This window comes from Hypanus sabinus, chromosome 23 (genome assembly GCF_030144855.1).
Source record: "Hypanus sabinus isolate sHypSab1 chromosome 23, sHypSab1.hap1, whole genome shotgun sequence".
Lineage (NCBI taxonomy): Eukaryota > Metazoa > Chordata > Chondrichthyes > Myliobatiformes > Dasyatidae > Hypanus > Hypanus sabinus.
Window position 1 is genome coordinate 34,474,952 of NC_082728.1, and position 21,638 is coordinate 34,496,589.

Here is a 21,638-nt window from a genome sequence, read left to right on the forward strand (position 1 = left end):
CTAAGGATGTAAAGCTGGAATATCCCTTGGAGTATTGTGAGCAGTTTTGGGCCCTTTATCTAAAAAATGATGTGCTGACATTGGAGAGCGTTCAGAAGGTTCATGAGAATGATTTCAAGAATGAAATGGTTAATATATGAGGAGCGCTTGATGGCTCTGGGACTATACTCACTGAAATTTAGAAAAATGAGGGGAAATCTCATGGAAACCTATCACATTTTCAAAGTCCTGGATATAGTGGATGTGAAGAGCATGTTTCCTATAGTAGGTGATTCTTGCAGCAGAGGGCACAACCTCAGAATAGAGGGACATCCATTTAAAATGGAGATGAAGAGGAATTTCTTTAGCCAGAGGATGGTTAATCTGTGGAGTTTGTTGCCACCGGCAGTTGTGGAGGCCAGATCATTGGGTGTATTTAAAGTAGAGGTTTATAGGTTTTTGATTACTTAGGGCATGAAAGGTTATGGGGAGAAAACAGGAGAATGGGGTTGAGAGGGAAAATAGATTAGCCTTGATGAAATGGCAGAGAGTCTTGATGGGCCAAATGGCCTTGTTATGCTCCTATCCCTTAAGGTCTTATGGCATCTACAGGACCACTTTCAACATAGCACAGAAAGGCTCAGCGTCTTACCCTCCTGGCCTTCATGGGGAATCCAGCCATCAGAAACCCTAGAGTGTTAGCCAGCAGCAGAGACGACCATGAGAAACCAAGGAAGTGGAAAAAGAAATGTGAAGATCCAATCACATCACATGTTCAACAACAAGAGCTCTAAGTCATACTTTCTCAGCATGCTGTGAGACTATGTTCGATTGAAGAAAGATTCTCATTACCCTTTTAACATTATCCTTTTCCAACACATTTATTCTCACATCACACACACATTCAGGGCCTTTCAATCCAACAGAGTTCTATGAATACAATAAATTCCTGTTGCCTATATTTAACCATGCTTCAGATATATCATCTACAAGAGAAAATCTGCAGATGCTGGAAATCTGAGCAACACACACAAAATGCTGGAGGAACTCAGCAGGCCAGGCAGCATCTAGAAAAAGAGTATAGTCAACGTTTTGGGGGGAAGGGTCCTGCCAAAGGGTTTTGGCCCAAAATGTCGACTATACTCTTTTCCTAAATGCTGCCTGGTCTGCTGAGTTTCTCCACCATTTTGTGTGGGTTGTTCAGATATACCGTGCATGATTTCAAGGAAGTTACTTGTCTTAAAGTGAAGGAGACGGATTGACATAAATAGTCAGCAGAAGCGACCACTTCAAATCTGATTCTCGGCAAAGTGTCACACTAGGAGCTCTCAAATGTCTCTTTGACACCGTTGAACAGCTTTGCTTATTGTGTACATGCCTTCAGCTTTCAAGTGTAAGTCATCTGCATCTTGATGAAATCTGAGGTTGAGTACCTTCATAACAAGCATCTCCTTACGTTTGCAAATCTCGTATATAAAATGGCCCACTTAAGAAAATACAGTCAAGTACACTTACAAATATTTTGGAGCAGAACAATACAAAACACCAGAGCTACTCAGCCAAAGGAGATGGCAATCTGCAACCTCATTTTGATGCAATGGAATACTTAGGTAGCAGCTCTAAATGTTCATCGTTACACTTGTTCAAGATGTACACTCAGTAACCTCTTGCTCTCCTTCAAAGATGCAGCTAAACTTCCAACAATGCAACTTATCAGCCTATACGCTTAAAGACCTACCTTCATAATATACTTACAGTCGATGCAGGATGTTCCATGAAGTCTTATTACTTCAATCCATCTCCACCTTTCCATGATTCTTCAAACTTCTGTAACTTTACTGGCAGTTTTCAAGCAGAATGTTTGGCATGTCGATGATTGTTGTTTTGAGACCATCCTCACATTCCCAAAGGCATTTAACTCAATGGCTACTGGCTTCCCTAATGGGATTGTACTTATCATAGTATCATCCTGTTCTGGTCTAGAATTTCTCAAGAAAACCCACCTATATTGTAAGCCACTCTTATTTCTAAAATATAATTATCATGCAGTGTTATCATGTCAATTTAACAATAATAGGCCATCATGGTGACACTGATCCCTTAAAATTGACCTGGAGAACTCTCTATGACTTGGCACCCAGGCAGTCCTCATCCAGTGAGCTCACTGCCTTTTCCCTTGAGTGACTGTCATAGAGGGTCGCACTATGTGGAAGCACTGACCAATGGGCACCCTTCCATATTAATTATTGCACTTGGTCCACATTTTATATACCTAAGTGATTCAAGTGTACATCTCAACATTTCGTAGACATTGTCACTGACCCAGGTTTGTATCCTCTCTCAAGCAGTGCAGTCTAACAATTTACTTCTCTCTGAGCACAACAATCCCCCCTCATACTCCCTGTAAGCATTTCCCTCTTATCTTAAATCTGCATCCTCTAGTTTTATCTATCTCTGATATTGATAAAAGCTGCCTAAAGCCTGCCCTATTTATACCTCTCATAATTTATACACCTCAATCATTACCACACTTAAAGCCTTCTCTAATCCAAGAAGAATAGACTTACATTCTTTAGCCTCTTCTCATCATTGAACTGCTCCATCCCAGGCAGTAGCCTGATGAATTGCCTTTGCACCCTCCCAGTTGTTGTCATACCCTCTTCATGGTGACCTGAGTTGTGCACAGTACTCCAGCTAAGAATTAACCAAGGTTTTATAAAATTGAGGTATAACCTGCTTCTGTACTCAGTGTCCCAACTAATGAAAGTGAGTATCACACTTTCTTTCCTAACCATGTTGCCACCTTCAAGAATCTATGGTCTTGTACCTCAAGGTCCCACTGTTCCTCAGAAACCCCAAAGATCAAAGAAATACAGATTGGTCCAGTAGAAATATTGCCCACAAATGCATCACAAGACCAGGAAATTTTTACATGGCTTGAAAACTGCATGGAACTTTAAAAGTTTTTTTTTGTAATATGATAATATGACTATTTAGATGGAAACTTTTAGAAAATCTGGTACATCTGAATTTATTTATTAGTTGAAGGGTATAATGAAATACAGTACAACAAAGAAAATATTTCATGTTTTGTAAACTTTTTCTCATCTGTCTTTATTACATCTGCATTGCAACAAAAGCTATGTGTACTGGAGCATTTCAGTTACTATGTGGACCATGCACCATTGAAGCTTAGAGGGAACAGTGTATGAAATTCTACCCAGCAACGCCACACAATCTTGACCAAGTTGTCTGAGGCTCATGCTTCCCATTGTTGATGAATTCCTCCTCTTATGGAGCTAAGCTGCAATGCTCTGGAGGTTCTCGTGCCAGTCTAGAGCACCACGTGCCTATTCTATGATCCCTTTACATACAAATGAGCACAATGACAAGGGACTGGTAAACATGACACTATTCTACTATTCAATAAATAATGGATGATCTTCCACCTCAATACCATTATGCCTTTTGGGGCAGTTTCACAGCAGTAACCTCTAAAGACTACATCAAAAGTTTGAAAAGTAAATTCACTCACAAAAAGATTGCAGCATAGTTTATAAAAGAATCAAAGTATTGCAGGATCTATTGCAGCAAGAAATATCTACTCTGAACTAACTTGCGCTTTCCCAAATATGTTTCAACAGCATAAGGAATAAAACTGAACTTTTTTTGACAACTTGCATCAATCTGAAAAGACATAGAATTTATTCAGGAACGATATGTTATGTGCTTATATTGAATGAGATTAGATAATGATTTAATCTTCTCATGGGAAACAACTGATACATTGCACAATCTTTATATCTAGCAAACAGTGTTTCTAATTAAAGATGAAATGTTGAATCTCCAAACTTGTTTATTTAAAATCATTCAACTATACACAAAAGCAGGAATAGTTTCCGAATTATAACTAAAATTGCAAGAAAGTTCCATCAGAAAGGTTTTGCCTTGCTAGGGTGTATTCTAGAATTGTGGAATACAGCAAATATTAGTTTCAATAGCAAACAGTCTTTAGATCAGAATGTGAATTGTAGATTGAGTTTAAAATGCAGCTCTGGACAATGATATTCTTGGAGCTGCAGATTGGGGTTGACTGCAAACCAGGAAATAGTGCATTGAGCGAAGCTGACTGCATTTGCATGAATGCAGCTCAGAGGTAGAGGAAATTAACATTCATTTTGGGAGTCTGGTGTATTGATGTGAAGATCTATGTGTTTGAAAATTATTTGTAATTCAAAGGAAGCATTGTGGATACATTCCAACTAAAGAATTGTGCTGCAGTTACCTTTGATCTTCAGCATATAAAAATATCATGTAATATTGTGTCAGAGAGCCCCTTCTTCTAAGATTGTCTCCAGTATGATGAGTGCTTGTTTTGCTGACTAAAAGCTTCTTTATCCACCAGCTTCAGTATCTCACCAGTGATTTCATTCACAGTTCCAACAAACTTAAAATAAACTTATTGTCTCAGTGAGGGAGTCAAATTGTTGTTGAATCCTGAGCTTGGAATTATTCTCATTGGATATCTTCGGGTTCCACAGCCTACCTAAGCCATGGTGATTTTGAGAGAGAAATTTTGGTTTTATGAAAGACACATTATATAGCTGACACATAAAATGTTCATCTTGTGAACAAAGTGGCCCAGTTATCTTGACTTTGAATAGGTACACTTGTGGAGCAGAATAATCCTAATGATGAAATTCAGAATGGAAAAATGGAAAGATGAATGAAATAGCAAATAAAAATACAGAAAACATTGTGATTAATGTACATATCTTTACTAAGAAATTATGCCTTAAGTGTGACTGTGTACATAGTAACTATGTTTATTTTTAAAATCTGAGATGTAGGCTTCAAGTTCTGTCCTAATCATTACAATTCAAATTTCCTCCATATATTGGCTGTAAAAATACAAAATCAGCTAGTTTTTATCTTGCAATCTGGTATAAAATGTCATTCATAGAGTCCTTCATAGAAACGGCCATTGCGGGCCAGTGATTGTTGTTCTGCACTGCAACTATCTTGTCCTTGAACCGAGAGCATCTAATATTCTGCTTTTCACTGTCGGTGCAACTGCTAAATCTCCCAACCAGTGCTTTTCATAGTCTCAACTTTGATAAGAAGTCAAGGGGAGTGCAAGTTTAAAACTCAAGCGATGTACTTCAAGTATGTGTAATTGTTACTCAAATATCTGTCATACAGAGTGGGAAGGGAGGCACAATTGACTGATTGATGGGTTGGGATGAGGAGTGGACTGGGTGCTTGAGGGTTTGGGCAGGATATCCTGCTGCTTTTATAGTGGAGTTGTGTAGTAGATTGGCAGATTGGGTGGATAAGCTGGAAGAGACGGAGAAGTTCATATATCAGTATAGTTTGTGGTGGGGGAGACTACAGTTGTGGATTAATGATCAATGGAGTGTTTATGAGAAATGCAAACTTCAGAGAGAGCTGGGGCTCACAAGTGGATATGGAAGAGGAAGTTTAGAGTATGTGTGAGAGCCATTGCAACCTATTGAGAAGATCTTTCTGGGGCAGATGCACAGTACTGAGTTGCAAGGCCTTGAATCAGCAAAATTAGTGACATAACATTGTGGCAGGCCTCCAAAGCACTGTGAAGAACTGTTTCTGTGTGTGGAGCCCTAAGAACCTGTGGCCCATATGATCATGACTCTCAGTCCCCAAAGCCGCCATGCTACAGGCCATTGAGGAGTCACTGCTGGGCTCCTCTGTATTATTGTGTGCCAGACACACTGAGAACACAGCAATGGTGGCATCCTCACTCAGCAGAGTTTTCTTAAGTAAATATTTTTGTTAATTAAATTGAGCCATATAGTTCACAATGCTATACAATCCATTTCTTGGCAATTACCAAGGACTCAGGAATTAGAATCTAAATATCAAAAACTGTATTCTTATGATCAAGTAGTTCTGCAAGAGGTAATTACCATGTTAAAAGCACTCACTAAGTCTTCATGGTTTTTTCACAATAAGACTAATTGGTAAATGTCAAAAGTTCACATCAGTTGAACAGATGACTAGAAAAAGCTGTAAGCTGTGTGAGCCATGTAACTGGGCTGAATCATTAACATCAAATGTATGGGAATCTTGAAGCTGGTGTCTTCTTCCCAGCATAGCAATATCATTCCTACGTAGATCATCTTCTTTGGAGATGGTCTGAATTCTCCAAACACTGTTCTTCACTCAACTGCTAATAGCATGTGAGGCTTGCATACTGATGTGAGACTGACAGAAGTTTTATACCTGAAATGCCATTGCATAGTGTTAGTCTGATTGTGACTGACACTTTGTATACTCTCAGCATTTTCTCCTTTTCATTACTTTCCATTACTGACGGCTATCCAGTGACCTCTGTTGGAGGTGGACACACCGAGATGTTGGGCAAAGACATGATCATGTCTTTTGGCAATGACAGACAGACAGACAGACGCACTTTATTGATCCCGAGGGAAATTGGGTTTCATTACAGTCACACCAACCAAGAATAGTGTAGAAATATAGCAATATAAAACCATAAATAATTAAATAATAATAAGTAAATTATTCCAAGTGGAAATAAGTCCAGGACCAGCCTATCGGCTCAGGGTGTCTGACATTCCGAGGGAGGAGTGTAAAGTTTGATGGCCACAGGCAGGAATGACTTCCTATGATGCTCAGTGTTGTACCTCGGTGGAATAAACATCCTGCAGATGTTCACTGTCAGGGCTCACTCATGAATAATACGAACCTGGTGGAAAAGTTCAAGAAATGACTTTCACTTTTGAAACCAAGCTTTGGCCATAAGATCCCTGTATTATTGGAGAGGAACGAGAAAATTACATAAACTATAAAAAGAAATGTTACCACTTTCATAAAAATACCGGTACATGCAATTCAGGATATACTAGCTTCATGGTTACAAACACACATACCTGCTTTGAGAAGAGATAATGTGGTTATTCCAAGTGTATCTTTATCTTCCTGCACAATGTTGAACCTTAATTTGAAGGATCATAATTAAAATATCAAAAATATTAGTTGAACTCTTCTGCTGAATTATGTGAGATCTCAATATAAGGGGGCACTAACAGGAAATTATCTGGGAATTTATTTCAGTTTTACATTCTTATTTGTAATGTATGCTGTCAAGTACATCCCTAAGTATCGGAAGCAATTTTAATGAGTAGTGTTTTTGTATCCCTAATTCAGAACAGTGTCATTTTTTTGATATTATCTACATGAGTTAAATCGAATAATCTGTTGTAATGTCTCTATGTTCATGTCTTCCTAACTATTTCTTACCAGTGAATAGCACAGTTATATCTTTTCATCAGTACTCAAATCCTTAACATGATTAGCTAATGAGCAGAAAATTGAATTATCAGCAGATACAGTCATTACCCTAAGGTGCTTGAATGATCTTGTCATCCAAATTGTGTATGCTAATTCAGCTTCCTTGCACTCCCTGATCCAGTTTACGATATTCATCAGCATTTAAATAAATGTATTTCTGAAAATAGGAACTAAAAGATACAACTGAAAAATAATATGTTGTGATTTTAGTTACAAAATAAGTCTCCCTCTGCCAAACATAGGTCTCTCTCTGTAACTCATGTAAGTTTTCACATAGTAGCATAATGGTTAGCCACAGTACTTTATAGTACCAGCAATCACCAATGGGCATTTGATTCCTGTTGCTCTCTCTGAGGAGTTAGTATGTTCTCCCTGTGACCACATTGGCTTCCTCCAGTGTTCTGCATTCCTCTGACATTCGGTTAGGGTTGTGGGCCTGCTTTGTTGGTGTTGGAAGTGTGGTGACGCACGTGGGCTGCAACCTGTACAATCCTGGAATTGTGTTGGTTTAACGTAAAACAATATATTTCACTGTGAGTTTTGATGTTTCAATATACGCATGACAAATAAAGGTACAGTAATCTTTATCTTCTTTGAAAATCATTACAGTAATTTTTGACATGTCCAGAAAGATGCATTGTGAGTTTACGTTCACTTGTGCTTACTATTGGTTATCATGCCAAAGCAGATTTGGAAAGCAGCAACATACCTCATCTTAATGTAAGAAAAAAACCATAGAATCTCAAGATTTCTGGCCTAGAAAGACCTCCATCTCATTTATTTTGGGTAATTAATTCTACTTAGGTTAATTCTGCTCAGGGAAGGAATGTTATTCATTTGGTCCTTAATGAATATTTGAACTAAGTAATCATTCAGAGCATTAAACTCTGATTCAGCTCTATTTGCATCTTAGATGGTTTACAGTCCTTGTCCAACAGTGATATTATTTTATACTTTGCTTCTTCTAGATCCCACTAGTTTAATGTGTTTCCTTTTTCCTTGAGTTTTAATTTAGTTTGTTATTTCTTGTCCTTACATTGATTCATCTGTTAACCCTTTAGAAAAATGCTTGTTTACAGTTACCTTTATCGTCACGGTAATGCAGCAATTAGTGTAATGCTATAACATCACCAGCGACCCGGGTTTAATTTCCACTGCTGTCTGTAAGGAGTTTGTATGTTCTCCCTGTGACCATATGTGTTTCCTCCTGGTGCTCTGGTTTCCTCCCACATTCCAAAGACATCCAGTTTAATAGATTAATTGGTCACATCGGTGTAAATGGGAAGAAAGGGCTAAGAAACATAGAAAACCTGCAGCACAATACAGGCCCTTTGGCCCACCAAGCTGTGCCGAGCATGACCTCACCTTAGAAATTACCTTGGGTTACCCTTGGCTCTCAATTTTTCTGAGCTCCACATACCTATCCAAGAGTCTCTTAAAAGACCCAATCGTATCTGCCTCCACCACCGTCAATGGCAGCCCATTCCACGATCTCACCACTCTCTGTATAAAGAATTTACCCCTCTTTGTACCTACTTCCAAGCACCTTAAAACTATGCCCTCTCATGCTAGCCATTTCAGTCCTGCGAAAAAACATCTGACTATCCACATGATCAATGCCTCTCATCATCTTGTACACCGCTATCAGGTCACCTCTCATCCTCCATCGCTTCAAGGAGAAAAGACCAAATTCACTCAACCTATTCCCATAAAGCATGCTCCCAAATCCAGGCAACATCCTTGTAAATCTCCTCTGCACCCTTTCTACGGCTTCCATATCCTTCCTGTAATGAGGCGACTGGAACTGAGCACAGTACTCCAAATGGCGTCTGACCAGGGTCCTTTATAGCTACAGCATTACCTCTGGGCCCCTAAACTCAATCCCACAATTGATGAAGGCCAAAGCACTGTATGCCTTTTTAACCACAGAGTCAACCTGCGCAGCAGCTTTGAGTGTCCTATGGACTCGGACCCCAAGATCCCTCTGAGCCTCCACACTGCCAAGAATGTCAACACTAATACTATATTCTGCCATCATATTTTATCTACTGAAATGAACCACCTCACACTTATCTGGGTTGAACTCCATCTGCCACTTCTCAGCCCAGTTCTGCATCCTATCAATGTCCCACTGACAGCCCTCCACACTATCCACAACACCCCCAACCTTTGTGTCATCAGCAAATTTATAAAACCATCCCTCCACTTCCTCATTCAGATCATTTATAAAAATCACGAAGAGTAGAGGTCCCAGAACAGATCCCTGAGGCACACCAATGGTCACCAACCTCCATGCAAAATATGGCCCATCTACAACCACTCTTTGCCTTCTGTGAGCAAGCCAGTTCTGGATCCACAAAACAATGTCCCCTTGGATCCCATGCCTCTTTACTTTCTCGATAAGCCTTGCATGGGGTACCTTATCAAATGCTTTGCTGAAATCCATATACACTACATCTACTGTTCTACCTTCATCAATGTGATTAGTCACATCCTCACAAAATCCAATCAGGCTCATAAGGCCTTTGACAAAGCCATGCTGACTATTCCTAATCATATTGTACCTCTACAAATGTTCATAAATCCTGCCTCTCAGGATCTTCTCCAACAACCTACCAACCACTGAAGTATGGCTCACTGGTCTATAATATCTTGGGCTCTCTCTACTCCCTTTCTTGAATAATGGAACAGCATCTGCTACCCTCCAAACCTCCAGAACCTCTCCTGTCCCCATTGATGATGCAAAGATCATCACCAGAGGCTCAGCAATTTCCACCCTCACCTCCCACAGTAGCCTGGGGTACATCTCGTTCAGTGCTGGTGACTTATCCAACTTGATGCTTTCCAAAATCTCCAGCACATCCTCTTTCTTAACATCTACATGCTCAAGTTTTTCTGTCTGCTCTAAGTCATCCATACAATCACCAAGCTTCTTTTCCGTAGTGAATACTGAAGCAAAGTACTCAGTATGTACCTCTGCTGTCTCCTCCGGTTCCATACACACTTTTCCACTGTCACTCTTGATTGGTCCTATTCTCTCATGTCTTATCCTCTTGCTCTTCATATACTTGTAGAATGCCTTTGGGTTTTCCTTAATCCTGTCCGCCAAGGTCTTCTCATGGCCCCTTCTGGCTCTCTTAATTTCTTTCTTAAGCTCCCTCCTGCTAGCCTTATAATCTTCTAGATTTATATCATTACCTTGTTTTTTGAACTTTTCATAAGCTCTTCTTTTCTTCTTGACTAGATTTACAACAGCCTTTGTACATTACAGTTCCTCTACCCTACCATCCATTCTCTGTCTCATTGGAACACACCTATGCAGAACTCCACGCAAATATCCCCTGAACATTTGCCACATTTCTTTCATACATTTCCCTGAGAACATCTGTTCCCAATTTATAGGCAACACGACTGAATCTGCAGATGCTGGAAATAAATAAAAAACACAAAATGCTGGCAGAATTCAGCAGGCTAAACAGCATCTATGGGAGGAGGTAATAACAACGTTTCGGGCCGAAACCCTTCATCAGGAGTGAAGTAACATGGGATGGTCAAGGGGGGATAAGAAGTGGGGGGAGGAATAAAGTAGAGAGCTGGGAAGTGATAGGCTGGAGGGAAATGGGCTAAGGGGAAGGTGGAGAATTCTGGGAAATAAAAGAGAAAGAAAGGTAGGGCTGGGGGGAGAGATTAGTCCTTTCAGGTGAGGCACCACTTCACCTGCGAGTCAACTGGGGTGATATACTATATCCGGTGCTCCCGATGTGGCCGTTTAAACATTGGGGAGACCTGCCGCAGACTGGGAGACCGTTTCGCCGAACACCGGCGCTCGGTCCTGCGGGATCTCCCTGTGGCCACACACTTCAATTCCACAGACCACTCCCACTCCGACATGTCTGTCCATGGCCTCCTCTACCGTCAAGATGAGGCCACACACAGGTTGATGGAGCAATACCTTATCTCCCACCTAGGTAGCCTCCTTCCTGCCAGCATGAACATCCAACTCACTGACCTCCGTTGATACCCCTGCCCCCAACCCTCACCCCCGTCTGTATCTATTATTTTAGTCTGGTTCTCTTTCTCTCTCTTTTTCCCCCCTCACTATAATCTCTCCCCCAGCCCTACCTTTCTTTCTCTTTTATTTCCCATAATTCTACACCTTCCCCTAGCCCATTTCCCTCCAGCCTATCACTTCCCAGCTCTCTACTTTATCCCTCCCCCCACTTCTTATCCTCCCTCGACCATCCCATGTTACTTCACTCCTGATGAAGGGTTTCAGCCCGAAACATCGTTATTACCTCCTCCCATAGATGCTGTCTGGCCTGCTGAGTTCTGCCAGCATTTTGTGTTTTTTGTTCCCAATTTATGCTTCCTAGTTCCTGCTGATAGCCTCATATTTCCCCTTGTTCCAATTAAATGTTTTCCTAACTTGTCTGTTCCTATCCCTCTCCAATGTCATGGTAAAGGAGATAGCTCTCTGAACCAGAGGAGCATATTACTGTGCTATAACTCCAAATAACAATAGAAATAAAATTATTGACATTATTGAGTGGCGAATCATAAAATAGTTCATTTTGTAGCTTTATGGCTCTAACAAAGTAAAGTTCCGTTTGCTTTCTGAGACCAACTGATCTGTAGGGAAGCGCCAGTTCATATTCTGTTCACTATATCTTTTCAGGATGATCTATGATAACTGTTGATTGGATGCAATGAGGCCAAAATAGTTAAAATATTGTTACAAACCCCGTAACTGGGAGTCTTACCAGCAAAGATAGGAGTATCCATTGAAGTCTGATGATACTATTTTTAACAGTATTTATTAGTAAAAATACACAAAAGTAATATCAATGCAAATATACAGATAATATACGTCATCAATGCTAAACCTGAAAGTGCAGGTACAATAATAATCAATAAGAAATAAGCTCTATCATTGTCTAGGGGATAATGAATTGTCCAATGGAAATATAAGGTTCAGTTCCATTCATACAGGCTGCAGTAGTTGTTGTTCGCAGTGTTGCAATTGTTGGAGAGAGAGAAAGAGAGAGAGAATAACAGCTATTAACTTGCTGACTTTCCTTTTACGATCTTGATCCGTCTCCGTCCTTTAGCTAGACCGTTCCATGGAGGACTCATCACCCAGGCAAGGGTGGACACACACACAAGCCCCCACCGGTCTCGTAGCATCTCTCCTGGTGCATCTGAGGGATGTTCCCCAGACCCTACTTTTATCCCCACTCACGGGGTCTCAGGTGTTTATCAGGTTGGGATGATGCAATCCCTCAACCAGACCACTCTGGTTGCCCCCTGAGGGGTTTCAATGAATAGAACAGTACTCAATACACAATTCCTTCTACAAGAGACAATAGCAGTAATCTCTCTTTTTGTCAATAGGAGACATTCCAACCTGTGGCTTCTCTCTCATCAATTTTTCATGAGCGTTGTCAATCACTCTCATTTCCTGGGTATCAGACCTGAAATAATAGCGATTTTGTGATTCTCAAAAAAGGTGGGGGGGGGGGAGCGACTTTGCACCTTTCTGCTCATCAGAGTTGCTCCTCATTCATAACAATATGACCTTTGGTAAAAGCATGTATCAAGAATGTGCCACAAGGAACTGCATTCCAGTAAGATTGAAGATTGTGAAAAAAATAAGTTAATGTTGGTTCCTTAAGTTGTTGTGCTAGAAGTTATGTTTATGTTGGCAGTGTTTAAGCAGTAATATATTGCCAATAACACATTGCATAACAAAAATTCAATATTCAATCAATTAAAAATACCTTCTTGCCATCTGAACAATTTCCCAAGCACCCAAAGAGCTAACTTACAGTTTACCTGTACAATTCAACCAACAGATGCCAATGTACATTGGAGGAGGAATTGTAACTTAGAAATAATTGTCTTTGTTGATGAAATTTTGATCCGTAGATCCCAGAAAAGATAAGAAATGAAAGGGAAGGATTCTTTAAATAATTAAAAATTCTGACAACTACCATTAACATGAAATGTTAACTTGTTTTGTTTCCCTTCACACATTATATCTGACCTTCTGTTTGTTTTAATAATTTAAGAACCTATGTTGAAATCTCAAGTTAAAGGTTGAAATAAAGAATTCTCTGTACAATGCATAATTAGCAAGAATAATTCAAAGCTTTAAGGATGTCATTTTTTTGGTGATTGTAAATTTCCAACTTTATTTATGAATGGAATCATTCTAGATGTTGAAATGCGAACACTATTAAGTCCTTAGACTATTCACTGCAAAATTGTTTATTTTATTCTGTTCGTGAAGATTAAACGTTTATCTACAGGAAGAGATTACTGTGTTTCAAATGGTAGATACTACACAGCTACACATACTCCATTATTTAAATCCTTGAAACCATTAAGTAGAAAGAAGGGGAATTTACATATAGACTAACACTAGTTCCTGCATGGCTAATAATTTCCTTTCTTTTGGCTACTTAGATCTAGTTCTGAGAAGACTTGCATAAAACACATTAGAACAAAATGTCTCTCTTGTTGAACACGCAGACATTGTAAGCCATAGATAGAAAAATTACTGGTGTGTAGAAAATTTAATCTCTTCCCAAATTAAAGCTCCTGCCATAGGTGTAAGTCTCAATGCAACCCTATAGATTCCACAAGAAAGTAGCATCCACCTTCAACAATCTCCACCATCCATGCCATGCTCTTTCCTCGTTGCTGTCATTGGGAAGGAAGTACAGGAGTCTTAGATCCCACACCACTGGGTTCGGGAACAATTATTATCCTTCAACCATCAGACTCCTGAACCAGCGTGGATAACGTCACTCACCTCAACACTGAACTGATTTCACAGCCTATGGACTCACTTTCAAGAACACTCCAACTCATGCTGCCAATATTACTTATTCACATATTTATTAATTATAATTGTTTTTGTATTTGCACGTTTTGTCTTCTTTTGCACATTGGTTGATTTTCAGTCTTTATCTGAATGTAGTTTTGCTTGATTCTATTGTATTTCTTTGTTCTGCAGTGAATACCTGTAAAAAGTGAATCTCTAGGGGACGTATACTGTACAAAATTCCATAACAAAATACTTTGAACAGATTCAGGAGAAGCTGAAAAATCTGGTATTGCCTATTAGTGGTAGCTTCTAGAAGGCTACATCACACTGAGAATGTGTGACTCAAGTTAAAGACTGAAATAAATCCAAATCATTGTGTGAAGAATTCTGCACATTCACCGCTATGTGGCAAAACAGCAATCGATTCTTATTCTGCATCCTTTAGAAGTCTAAAAATAATAGAAAGATAGAAACATAGAAATACTACAGCACAATACAATCCCTTTTGTCCACACAGCTGTGCCGAACATGTCCTTACCTAAGAAATTACCTGGGGTTACCCATAGCCCTCTATTTTTCAGAGCTCCATATATCTGTCCAGGAGTCTCTTTAAAGACCCTATTGTATTTTAATAAAATCATATAGTGTAAGGAAATCTTAGCGAATCGTCCTTTAAATTCACTAGGGATAATTAACAACCAATAATTGTTTCGTATAGCAGCTAATATCGTAAAATTAATATAAAAGTGTTATTGGAAAGTTATGAAACTAATGTGACACCAAAATACCAAAGGGATATTAAAGTAGAAACAAATTCAATATCTGCAGATGCTGTAAATCTGAAATTAATAAAAAGCTGTAATGTTAAAAGACTCAGCAGGTCAGACAACATCTCTGAGTCACTGTATTTCCTTGAATCCAAGTATTTTGTTTACTTATTGTGGTCTTGTACTTCAAACAAAGCTACAGCACAAATTATATTCAAGTTGAAGAGTGCAAGAAAATGCCTGCTACCCATCTCCAGTATAATCTGTCTCATTGCAGTAACTGCATGTACTGATAAGCTATTATTATTAACATTCAGATTTTTATGTTCTTTGAATATTAGCATGTGAGTGATTAGCATGGAATTCCTTCATTTCAAATCTTAACCTTATTAATTTAAATTAGGCAATAACCATTAAGAACTTGGTAAATGGTGTCAACAACAATTACAATTTGCATTAACTTCACACACTTAATGTAATAATATGATTATACTATACATGATTCACGACAGCAGGTATGAAACTGGGCGGGAAATAAGTGCTGAGGAATTAACTGACTACAGGATCAATAAAGTAGAATTTGAGTAAGATTTGTAGGCTCCCAAGCTAATATTTCCCCAACTTTAAGGTATTTGACTATAATTACTCTCAAATGCTGTCAGCAAAATTAACTATCATTAAATAATGTTTCTCCTGTTTATTGTGGCTCTTCTTGTAAGGTAGCTGAGAGGGTGCACACCAGCCAACTTCCACTGCAGGTCTGCAGATTTCCAGTTTAGCTGATGTGAGATCCAGATGCATTGTTCCAACACGTGCAGAAGGTATTTTAATGAGGTTCTGCATTTTGTTCACAGCTTATGCTTGGCTCGTGTGAGCACCTAGTGAAGAGACTCGAAGCTTTCTCAGTTGCTCCTTTGCCCATTTCTTTCCTTGAGGGCCAGGGATATCCACAAGTTAGTGAAGATGTGACATTTTTTTCATGGAGGTATTGAGAACAACACTGAATTGTTTCCTGTTTTCTCTTGGTAATCTACTCCCGTGATGGAACGCAAAGTGTAGTGCATATGGATGATGTGGCCTGTCTGTCACCGATGCCCCTGAAGTATAAGTTGAGAGCTAATGTTGTTGGTCTGAGTTAAGATGCTAACATTGGTTTGCTGATTCCATCAAGGCAAATTGAAAGATTGGTGGTAGCTCTCCAGTGTTTTGGGTGCAAATACTCCATGTCTCTAAAACATACAGGAAACAAAGCATCTTTGGTCTTCTGTAGATCATCAGAGTGCTAGGTTTTCACCCTTGGGCTTTGCACACACTTCACATCAGTGAGCCAAAGAATGGTGGTGGTTAACTTCATCATCCTTGTCTGCCCTGGCTGGAAGGTATCTTCTGAGATATAGTAGCTAGTGAGCTGCATTTTCTAAGGTCTCCAAGTAGACCTTTATAGGCTGCTGGAGATGGTGCGCAGCAGAAACTGATTAGTAGAGGAGCATGATTCTGCTGATATTTACTGAAATCCTCATTCTTCAATGAATGCCTCAATAATGGCTTGAGCTTGGCCCGTAAATGTGCATGTAATCAAGTGCTCTCTGTACTTGCAGCTCAATGACAAATAGGACTGACCTTAATTTTGGAGAGGAGGTGATGGATATTCAACAATTTCCCATTTATCTTGCAGACTTGCTTCATTCCAGTAGGAGGCGGAGGTGGTATTTGGCAACAATTGAGATTAAGAAGAGAGTTGGAGTGGTCTTGCTGTGTCGGATCCATTGGCTTCTTTGGTCAGAATCATGGCTTGTTTGTTGTCATGCGGTAGATATTCTTTGAGTTTTCATTTATGTGAAAGGTGTAGATATATTTGGCAGCAACAGTAATTGGAACACCCCAGTGGGAAAGGCGTGAATAATTAACAAACTGAGAAGCCTCATCCTTCAAACAATCCCAGCAGTAAACTGAGATTCATTTGCATACACTATAACTTCTGGGAATTTTGTGTGAAATATGAAACTTCAGATGGCTGCTCTGATGCATTTCCCACTAGGTGCAACCTGCTTGTTTGTCATGTGCTTCCTTATGATTTCAGTGTTATTAACGAGGCTGACATGGCATTTACTTAATCTGGTCGACTGAACTGTGGGCCACACCAACAGTAAACACAAAGCAATTATAAGAATGGTAAAATTGCCCAGCTGATTAAAATATTGAAATCTTTCTCCTGTGTATGACTGCCTTGAAACTACTGTGGTATAAGTGACCCTCTGCCACAGAGTCTGGCCCTGTGGCTCAGAAGGGAATGGTAGGGAAAGGAAGAGGATGGCAGCTGTGATAGGGGACTCTATAGTTAGGGGGTCCGACAGGTGATTCTGTGGATGCAGGAAAGAAGCACGGATGGTAGTTTGCCTCCCATGTGCCAGGGTCCGGGATGTTTCTGATGGTGTCCATGATATCATGAAGTGGGAAGGAGAACAACCTGAGGTTGTGGTACATATTGGTACCAACGACATAGGCAGGAAAAAGGAAGTGGTCCTGAAAGCAGACTACAGGGAGTTAGGAAGGAATTTGAGAAGCAGGACTACAAAGGTAGCAATCTCGGGATTACTGCCTATGCCACGTGACGGTGAGTATAAGAAGAGAGTGAGGGGAAGGATGAATGCGTGGCTGAGGAATTGGAGCAGGGGGCAGGGATTCAGATTTCTGGATCATTGGGACCTCTTTTGGGGCAGGAGAGACCTGCACAAAAAGGATGGGTTGCACTTGAATCCCAGTGGGACCAATATCCTGGTGGGGAGGTTTGCTAAGGTTATTGGGGAGCGTTTAAACTAGGATTGCTGGGGGTTGTGAACCAAACTGAAGAGACGGTTGACTCACAAATAGAGGAAGTTTGGAGACAGTGTGAGAGGGAGAATAAGCAGGTGATAGAGAAGGGACGCACTTAGACTGATGGTTTGAGATGTGTCTATTTTAATGCAAGGAGTATCATGAATAAAGTGGATGAGCTTAGAGTATGGATCAGTACTTGGAGCTATGATGTTGTGGCCATTACAGACGACTTGTTTGGCTCAGGGGCAGGAATGGTTACTTTGAGTGCCAGACTTTAGATGTTTCAGAAAGCCCAGGAAGGGTGGCAAAAGAGGTGGGGGCATGGCACTGTTGATCAGAGATAGTGTCATGGCTGCAGAAAAGGAGGAAGACATGGAAAGATTGTCTACGGAGTCTCTGTAGGTGGAAGTTAGGAACAGGAAGGGGGTCAATAACTCTACTGGGTGTTTTTTATAGGCCATCCAATAGTAACAGAGACATTGAGGAGCAGATAGGGAGACATTCCAGAAAGGTGTAATAATAACAGGTTTGTAGTGGTGGGAGATTTTAATTTACCAAATCTTGATTGGCATGTCCCAAGAGCAAGGGGTTTAAATGGGGTGGAGTTTGTTAAGTGTGTTCAGGAAGTTTCTTGACACAATATGTAGATAAGCCTACAAGAGGAGAGGCTGTACTTGATCTGGTATTGGGAAATGAACCTGGTCAGGTGTCAGATCTCTCAGTGGGAGAGAATTTTGGAGATAGTGATCACAATTCTATCTCCTTTACCATAGCATTGGAAAGGGGTAAGAACAGACAAATTAGGAAAGCATTTAATTGGAATAAGGGGAAATATGAGGCTATCAGGCAGGAACTTTGAAGCATAAATTGGGAACAGATGGTCTCAGGGAAATGTACAGAAGAAATGTGGCAAATGTTCAGGGGATATTTGCATGGAGTTCTGCATAGGTTCATTCCAATAAGACAGGGAAAGGATACAGGGTACAGGAACTATGGTATACAAAGGCTGTTGTAAATCTAGTCAAGAAGAAAAGAAGTTTTTTACACAGAGAGTGGTGAGTGCGTGGAATGGGCTGCTGGCGACTGTGGTGGAGGCAGATATGATTGGGTCTTTTAAGAGATTCTTGGACAGGTACATTTGTACATGCAGCTCAGAAAAATAGAGGGCTATGCATAACACTTGGTAATTTTTAAGATAGGGACATGTTCAGCACAGCTTTGTGGGCTGAAGGGCCTGTATTGTGCTGTAGGTTTACTATGTTTCTATAAATTAAATATTCTAATCCTTGCTTTAGTAATCTCAGTTTCCCAGTGCAGTTTGTAATGTGTTGAAATGGGTTGTGGACCGAAGGAAGTTTCTGTTTTTATTTGAAATCCTAGAAATTTCAGCCTTCCCTTTGAAAAATTCCCGCTGTTAGAGAACTAGCTCAGAGAACGGTCTTATGAGAAAGCTTAATGTAACTGAAATCATCATCAATAATGTCTAGACTGCAAGAAACAATGCTTAAAAAACCTCATTTCTCACTAATTTCATGGCACTCTTGTATTAATGATGGCCATGTTCACATTATTTCTAATGTAACATGTTTCCCCGTTCTCTCATTCTATTTGCGCCCAACAGGAAATATTTTACTTTTGATCATTTGTAATTTTTCTTGCATATTCCTTGAAACAGAAACACTTCCTTCACATTTTGTTACTGAGTTTTTGATTAGATATCTTCAAGAAAAAGTATTCTTTGTTTTGGTGCTGTCTAACAATAAGAGTTTGAGTACACAGGCCTTCCACAAATTTCTTTCAGAACAGTTTGTTCAAACAGGGAATTACTGTATATGAATGCACACCACAACCATAACTTTAAAAAATCCCAGGACCATTGATAATTGTTTCACAGCAACATGATTTTGTTTAAAATTGTGAAACTGGTATAAATTTTGGGAATGATTGACATCATTGTTGCAGTCATAATGAAATATCCACTAATACATTTTCAGTTGATTCTTAGAAACAGCATTTGTTAACCATTGCAGACTTACCAAATGTTTCATTTGGAATGAAACAGTTTAAAATAAAACTTTTTGATCTATTTCTTGCTGAAAAACAACCCAGCTGTATCTTAGATCTGCCTGAACGTTTTTGATCATGTATCTTACTCCTAGAATTTCACTGTGCTGCCAGTCCTGTCGTAGTCTGTAAGAAGATAAGGAACAAAAATCACATGCCCAGCTTTTAATAAAAAGCATTTTGACTCATAACAGATTCTGAAAGTTAAGCGACTTGAAACAAATTATTTCAAAGTTCAAAGTAAATTTCAAAGTAAATTTATTATCGAAGTACATATACTGTATGTCACCATATTTGTATTCCAGTGTTTTTTTTTTGTTGTTTACGTGTCATGGAAAATCTACAAGGAATTATGGAGATATTGATTTGTCTTAGCTTCTTTTTCACATTGATAGAAACTAACCTCTCCAGTCCTCTTAGAATTTTTTTTAATGTTTCACTAGGGACATCTCTTATTCTTTTAAACTGAGAGACTAGAGGTTTAGCCTGCTCAATCTCTCCTTATTTGACATGCCTTCCATTGCAGGATCTTATCTGGTGAATCATTGCTCTTTCCCTCTGTAGCAAGAAAAGGTGGGAAACCAAACTTGTACACATACATCCAGCTGTAGTTTAGTAAAAATGCTACATAAAAGAAGTGAGATGTTTTCACTCTTGTGATCAAATCTTCACCTAAATATAGGTCAATACACCATATGTTGGGTCTGTATGTAATTCAGTGTCCTGTGTAGAAGGACACCCAAGTCCTTTCAAATATCAAGATTTCTCAATCTGTCATCATTTACACAATACATGGCATTTCTATTTGCTCTGAGGAGAGATTAAGTTGCCTGGGACTGTACTTGCTGGAATTCAGAGGAATGAGAGGAGATCTTAAAGAAACATATCAAATTATGTAAGGGATAGATAAGATAGAGGCAAGACAGTTGTTTCCACTGGTAAGTGATACTAGAACTAGGGGACGTAGCCTCAAGATCCGGGGGAGTAGATTTAGGATGGAGATGAGGAGGAACTACTCTTCACAGAGAGTGGTGAATCTGTGGAATTCTCTGCCCAATGAAGCAGTGGCAGCTACCTCAGTAAGTATATTTAAGACAAGGCTGGATAGATATTTGCATAATAGTGGAATTAAGAGTTATGGGGAAATAGCAGGTCGGTGGAGATGAGTCCATGGCCAGATCAGCCATGATTTTATTAAATGGCAGAGCAGGATCAACAGGCCATATGACCTACTCCTGCTCCTATTTTTTGTGTCCTTACCTTTTTATTTCTTCCTATCAATATAGATAATCTCACATTTTTCTCTACTGTATCCTATCTGTCATATTATTGCTCACTTACGTAGCTTCTCAACATCTTCTTGAGGACTTTTTGTATCCTCATCACCAAACGCATACCCACCTAGCTTTGAGTCATCAGCAAACGTTGAAACATTATCCTTGTTCTCTTCAGCAGTATCTTTGATACAGAATGTGAATAAGTGAGGTCCAAACACTGACCTCTGAATCACAGGACAAAGCACAGCATCCTGACCTGTTTAATCTTACAGTCTGTCTATCAACAAACTCTCTGTCTATTCCAGTATATTACCCACAATTCCAAGTGCTCTAATCTCCTTCACCAACCCTTTGTGTGGGGCTTTATTAAAAGTCTTCAGAAAATCCAATTACAGCCACTGATGTTCCTTCGCTGCTCCGATATATCATCAAAAACCTCCAGTCTTCAAACATGATTTTCCATTCCCAAGTATATTCATTCTGCTCAGGCGTATTGTTACCTACAGAGGGTTGCGGGTACGTTGAACTAGCCACAAGTGGAAGTAGTAGAGATGG